At 32.5% G+C, this 6,999-nt stretch overlaps 1 pseudogene; it reads left to right on the top strand.

Moving 5' to 3' along the window:
* The first annotated feature begins 2,119 nt into the window (after positions 1-2,119).
* LOC131638601 (uncharacterized) lies at positions 2,120-4,627 on the top strand (annotated as a pseudogene).
* The last annotated feature ends 2,372 nt before the right edge of the window (positions 4,628-6,999 follow it).

The following is a 6,999-nucleotide window of genomic DNA, read 5'->3' as shown; positions in this document are numbered from 1 at the left end:
AAAGGTTTAAAATTAAAATAAAGTAGAAAGATGATGAGTGACCCCGTAGTGGGAATTGTTCATCATCCCTCTACAATTAAAAAACACAAGCCAATGTTCCTTCTCTTCTAAGAACAAGTTAAGTCCATTTCATACTTAGGCGTGTAAGTCTCCCAGGGTCGAGCATCATGGATTGTCACCTTAACCTCTGTTCACCTAAAAAACACAAAACAAACAAAAACATTTGAGCCTAACTACGGCGCTCTGATTCCTAAAAGGATACGTAGGCATTAGGTCGTGGGGCCTAAGCGAGCACAATTGTAAATAATTCTTTCTTTTCCCCGTATTTATTTTGCATTCATTAGCATGTAGGCTTTAGACATAGATTACACCCTTTAGATAGAAACAAACATAGGTGGATACTGTCGAGTACGACGGACGTGAGGGGTGCTAGTACCTTCCCCTTGCGTAACCGACTACCGTACCCAGTTTCTCTGGTCGTAAGACCTTGTTCTTATTCGATTTAGGTTTTCTGATATTCCTTCCCTTTGATGGGATAAATATATTAGTGGCGACTCTGATCATTTTTCGCGAGCGTGCGACAGCAGAGCAGGCAGCTTGTTGTCCCAAGTGCTAAAAGGAGTTTTTTACCATCTTTTGTTCCTTAAATCTAATACTTATAATGTAGTGATTGTTAACATATTCATCTCATTGTATCCAATACAAAATACTCTTTGATAGTAATGGTTGACAAAGAACCTTACGTTTGCAAATGATATGATGGTTGTCGACGAGATACACGGTAGTTGGAATTCTGGTAATTATTTCTAATGATATCCCCAGTAGTTGGAATGATATCCTGAAACATTGTAGATTCTTCACTTTTTAATCCAAACACATTCTTAATTTTTTATAATAATAAGTTATTTTTTCTCCTTTTGGAGTTGGATCATATGATATGAATCTGTAGCTGTTGGAATAATATACCCATCACTAAGAGGTGTACAATATTGATCCAAATCCAGAAGTTCTATCATTAGCAATGTTGTCAAGATCGCGATCCAGATCGTGGAATCGCACGATTTTGCGATCTTAATCACCTCCACCGATCTGGATCGTAAGCAAGATCGTTTTTAAGCGAAAATCAGGGCAAAATGAATAGATTTAAAAGGCTCATAGAAGAATCCCACAAAATCTGAAAAATATAGGTTTTATTTACCCGGTAAAGTGCGACCCGGTTTACAACCCGCATGCTATAAATACATAAATACCTAATTTTTTTTCAATTGCTCTGAATTCGAACCGAAGGCTTCTGCAAAGTCGGCAGTGACTTCAAGGTTCAGAAATTTCGCTGCCGGAGAAGAAGAAGTAAGCGCTCTGTTTTGTGTCTATCGTTTTTATGCTCTGTTTTGTGTCTATCGTTTTTATGCTCTGTTGTTTTACCTTATGCATTTTCATCTTCCACCAAAATAATATAATATAATATTAATTATGGTCCTTGGAAAATTGATTTTGGCTCTTGAAATTCACGTGACTATCTCTATTGTTATTTGGATTCAATGTATTACTATTACTTTTCAATATAATATAATATAATATTAATAATGATTCTTGGAAATATATATTGCATCACTGTCACCACCGTCAGACTTTATTCCAACTTCCAAGATGATATTAGTTTAGATGTTTATACTTTATAATATGATTATATGATAAATCTTTAAAAAAAACTTTATAATATAAAATGTTAACATGGAAAAATTGAAGTAGCAAAAATGATTTTAAATTTTTAACTTTTTCTTCTTCACGTGACTAACAGTGACAATAGAAATATATATAGGTTTTTTAATTGTTTTTATTTCTCAAATATAATATATATATATATATATATATATATATATATATATATATATATATACTTTTTTTCAATTGTTTTTTTTATAAAAATTATGTTTTTAATTTTACTTATTTATTTATATATGTTTGTAGGATATTATTTTACACTCAAATATAATGTTTTTAATTTTACTTATTTATTTGTTTTTTATTACTACATGTTTTAATTTTCAAAAAAAATTGTATTATTAAATTTTTTTATATAAAAATTTTTTGTTTTAACTTTATTTTGTTAATGGGACAGATGGCTGGTGGTAGTAATAGTAGGATGTCAGTTCCTGTGAGAAATAAGAAAGTTGCAAAAAATGCTGCTGGTCAAAGACAAGATGTGGGATGGCAACATGGCACTCCCGTAAACGATGGATCAAGAAAGATCAAGTGCAACTATTGTCATACTGAATATACCGGCGGTGTTTTTCGATTTAAGCATCATTTAGCAGGGACAAATAGTAATGTTGAATCCTGCATATCTGTTCCTGATGAAGTTCGCAAAGAAATGTGGACCATTATTCATAAATTGCAAACCAAACTCATCAAGAAGAGAACTCTAAGTGAAGATGTAGTAGAGGTTGATGTGGAAGATGGTAAAAGAAAAAAAAAACTGATTCTTCAAGTCTTGCAAATATTTTCAAGAGGGGGATAACTTCTCAATCAACTATCAACGATGCTTTTAAGAAAAAAGAAAAAGAGGATACTGACCTACAAGTTGCAACTTATTTTTACAACAATGCTATTTCCTTTAATGTTGTAAAAGATGAAGAATATATAAAGATGTGTGAAATGATTTCCCGATATGGTAAAGGATATAAGCCACCATCTTATCATGACATTCGAGGTAAACATTTAAAGACAAAAGTTGAGTCAATAAATAGCATATTGGTGGAGCATAAAGCTGCTTGGAAAAAATTTGGATGTACAATAATGAGTGATGGATGGACGGATCAAAAGAGGAGAACTATAATAAACTTTTTAGTCAATTGTCCTATTGGGAACTTTCTTTTTAAAATCAATTGATGCATCTGGCATTTCAAAGACATCTGATAAAGTTTTCAAAATGCTGGATGACATCGTTGAGGAAGTGGGGGTAGAAAATGTTGTTCAAATTGTAACAGACAATGCTGCAAACTACAAGTTGGCTGGACAAATGTTGATGGACAAGAGGAATATGCTTTATTGGACACCTTGTGCAGCTCATTGTATTGATCTAATGTTAGAGGATTTTGAGAGCAAGATACCTATGCATAAGGAGATTATTGCTTCGGGTAAAAAGATCACAACTTACATTTATGCTAGGACAGGTCTTATAACTTTATTGCATCATTATACGGCAGGAGGTGAATTGATAAGACCTGGTGCCACTCGCTTTGCAACATCATATTTATGTTTGGGTTGCTTGAATGATAAGAAGTGAGAATTGTATAGGATGTTCACTTCTAAGGAATGGAAGGATAGTAAATTTGCCAAGACAAAAGATGGGAAATTGGTTGAAAATATAGTCACAAATAGAAACTTTTGGAAGAATTTGGTTATTTGCCTTAAGGGTGCTTTTCCATTACTTAAAGTCTTACGTATGGTGGATTCTGATGAGAAGCCAGCCATTGGATATATCTATGAAGCAATGGATCAGGCAAAAGAGCAAATTCAAACTAGCTACAATAATAAGAAAAAAAGGTATAATTTTACAAAATATCTTAGATTGATTTATTTCATATAAACAGTATATAAGTATTTCTTTATGAACTAATTTAATCTTTTCTTTCTTAAGCTACCAACCTTTATGGAAGATTATAGATCACAGATGGGACAAACAGTTGCATAGGCCTTTGCATGCTGCGGGTTACTATCTTAATCCAATGTTGCATTACAAACCTAATTTCAAAGCAGATAATGAAGTTAAACAAGGGATGTATGCATGTTTAAAAAAGATGATGGGAGGAGACATGAATATGGTGAATAAAATTGATGGTCAGCTTGAAGATTTTAAGAGTAAAAAAGGGTTCTTTGGGAGTGAAATAGCTCAACGTGGACTAGAAAACAAGACACCAACTCAATGGTGGGAATCTTACGGTGATGAACACCTAGAGTTGCAAAACTTTGCTATTCGTGTGTTAAGTTTGACCTGTTGTTCTTCTGGATGTGAGAGAAACTGGAGTGCTTTTGAGATGGTATGTTTTCAAATTATCATATATATTTTTTATAGTTACTATATGTTATGCATTTTAGTTTAATATTTCCTCTTTTAAGGTTCATACGAAGAAAAGAAACCGGTTGAAACAAAAGACTATGAACGATCTTGTGTATGTGATGGTAAATACAAGATTGACCAAGAATAAGGCTGAAAGGAAAAAGCAAGATCTAACAATCGATGATTTCTAAAATGATGATGATTGGTGGTGTGTTGCTGGGGAAGAAAATGCAGGTGGTAATCATGTAAATGTGGCTGATTTAGATGAAGATTTGATGCAAAGTACTGGTGATAAATCAACTACACGTGTAGATGAATTTGATGTCCTTGAAACTATAGAAAGTGACAATGAAGAAGAAAATGCAGACGAAGGTGATGGAGATGATGATGATGATGATGATGATGATGATGATGATGATGATGGTGGTGGAGGAGATGATGAGATTAGTGAAGATGAAGGAGATGACATTATGGGGGATAATCCAAATTATCGCCGTATTTGTGATTTGTACTAGCCTTTATAATTTTGAGTATTTTATTTTATGGACTTTGTTATTTTAGGTTTAAGATTTGAGACTTTTAATTATTTTATGTTTTCGATTTAGACTTTATGGATTTATATTTAATATTCAAAGTTATGCACTATTAAATATATAATATAAAATATTTCAAGTATTATTTTTTGGTAAAATCTTACGATTTTGGTGACGATCTTATATTTTACGATCTTGTTATCATCTCTCGATTTTATAAAATTAATTGAGTAAGATCTTCCGATCTTAATTACGATTTTATATTTTACGATCTTAATGTCCTCTCTCGATCTTATGTAAGATCTCGATTCTGACAACATTGATCATTAGAGATAATAAACATTTTCATATCATTCACTTCTTGCTATGTTGCATCATGTCAATTCTAATTGTTATTTTCTAAAACCACTTTTCAAAATATTTGATTGATGTACTATGCCTATCTTATAATGCATGCCCTATAGCTCGTACAACTGTAAATTATAATGTTCGCTCGCAAACAACAATATCAAGCATAATGATGGCATTCACAGTGTTCATGTCGCTGAAATTTTTGACAAGATAGTTATATTTCACTACCAAAGCAATGTTAGCAACAATAATTCTTTCTATTGTACCAAGACTTATTGATTATAAAAAAGCCTATGAAATGTGGAAACTATCAAGACACATGCTACAGAGTGAATGGGAGAGAAGATTTTATAATTGGGAAATAATGAAGAAGGCTGAATATAAAAAGGGGCGGGTAGTATAATTGACATGGAGGAAAATAGTGATGGTAATATGATTAGGAAACATCGTATAATTTTTATTTAAGCATGTTTTGGTTAAACATTTGCAGGAAATGCTTTTTCGCACTGAGGAACGTTGGAAAGATACATGGATGATCCTTTTGTATTTACAATTTCGCTAAAGGAATCGGTCGAATTAGTTATATATGTTTTTTATTGTCGTGTTATATTGATGATAATGTTCATTTTTTCATACTCTGTGTGGTCTTGCCAAGTCCTGATTTTGTAGTCTGTGAATTATGTGTTGCGTGAGATGTTTTTGTTGATAACTCGATGTTATTTGTTATGTGCAGTTGATTGGTGATAATAAGTGGAGCCATTTTGACAACAGTCATTTCAGTCCTATTAGTGAAGCTGAAATTAATTCTTCCGCTGCATATGTGTAATTTTATCAGAGAGTTGGAAGTAAAAGCCAAATGAAATGATATATGTCTTAGGTTCATGCATGTTTTTGTGCAAGTTTGTTCATTTCCAGGTTGGAGAATTTCAAGTTTTTGATGATGATTATGACAGTTGGTAATTGAATACACTTTCTGGTTTAACTGACAATCAATATATCCTCAGGTTGCGGCAAAAAAAGAGGGCTAGAAGTCACCTTTCTAATACAGATGAATATATTACACGAAATAATGAAGGTTATTTGATAGATCATATGACTATTATTATTGCTTACCACAAGATGAAATCTCTCTGCACAAATCTTAGGAATGAAATCTATATTGATATACAAATTCAATACCAAAATATACTTTCTAGGTATCATCCATTTCTCAAACTATCTTCTATTTACCTTGCTTGCACATTGCTTCTCATCTTGAAGAAATTGAAGAAACTATGGTGGGACTGCTACTATGTGTTCCGTATTGAAGAAGTTGAAGAAGAGACACATTATCACTGATGAGCGTTGAGCATTATATGGAGCTGCTGAACAATGTAAAAAAAAGTAAAAAGAATCTTGGTTTCATACCATTTCTTACAAGACTTGAAGATACTGTAGCGTCTAGAAAATAATTTAATTCGCAGCCTCGTAATGTAATTGTTGTCCGATGCAATAACTAACAATAGTCTGAATTGCTTAAATTTTGATTATGTTGCTGCTGCCATTGAGATGATAGATCAAGATTCTGCAAGAACTTGCTATAAATCAGCTTGACAATATTTCTGTCATTTACACTAAGAATCAATTGATTGTTGATGCTCCACATTTATCAGTTAGGATAACAAATAAGCTAGGTTTGTCTAAAACTTGGTTGGGTAATTACCCAAATCATTTTTAATAATTCTAATTGTTATGTTATCTAATATGCGTTAAGCTTCTACAGATACAATAATTTGTTGTTATAACAAATTCTAATTATTGGAGGTGGAAGTTGTGTATTAAAGGGAGGGGGATTTTGTATTGTATGAGAAACTTAAAAGATTACAAGAGAGACTTCGATGTTGGAATCAGGAGGTATTCGGTTGGATAGATCTTAAGGTGGAGGAGGAGGTGGAAAGAATGAATGAGTTAGATAAATTAATAGTGGAGAATTTAGGAGGAGATATTGATAACTTGGTCCAAGATAGAAGAGAAGTAACTAAGGAGCTTTGGAATGATTTGAATGTTAAAGAAGCC

This window comes from Vicia villosa, unplaced genomic scaffold (assembly GCF_029867415.1).
Source record: "Vicia villosa cultivar HV-30 ecotype Madison, WI unplaced genomic scaffold, Vvil1.0 ctg.002344F_1_1, whole genome shotgun sequence".
In the NCBI taxonomy this organism is placed as follows: Eukaryota; Viridiplantae; Streptophyta; class Magnoliopsida; order Fabales; family Fabaceae; genus Vicia; species Vicia villosa.
This window is presented reverse-complemented; position numbering and strand designations above follow the sequence as displayed.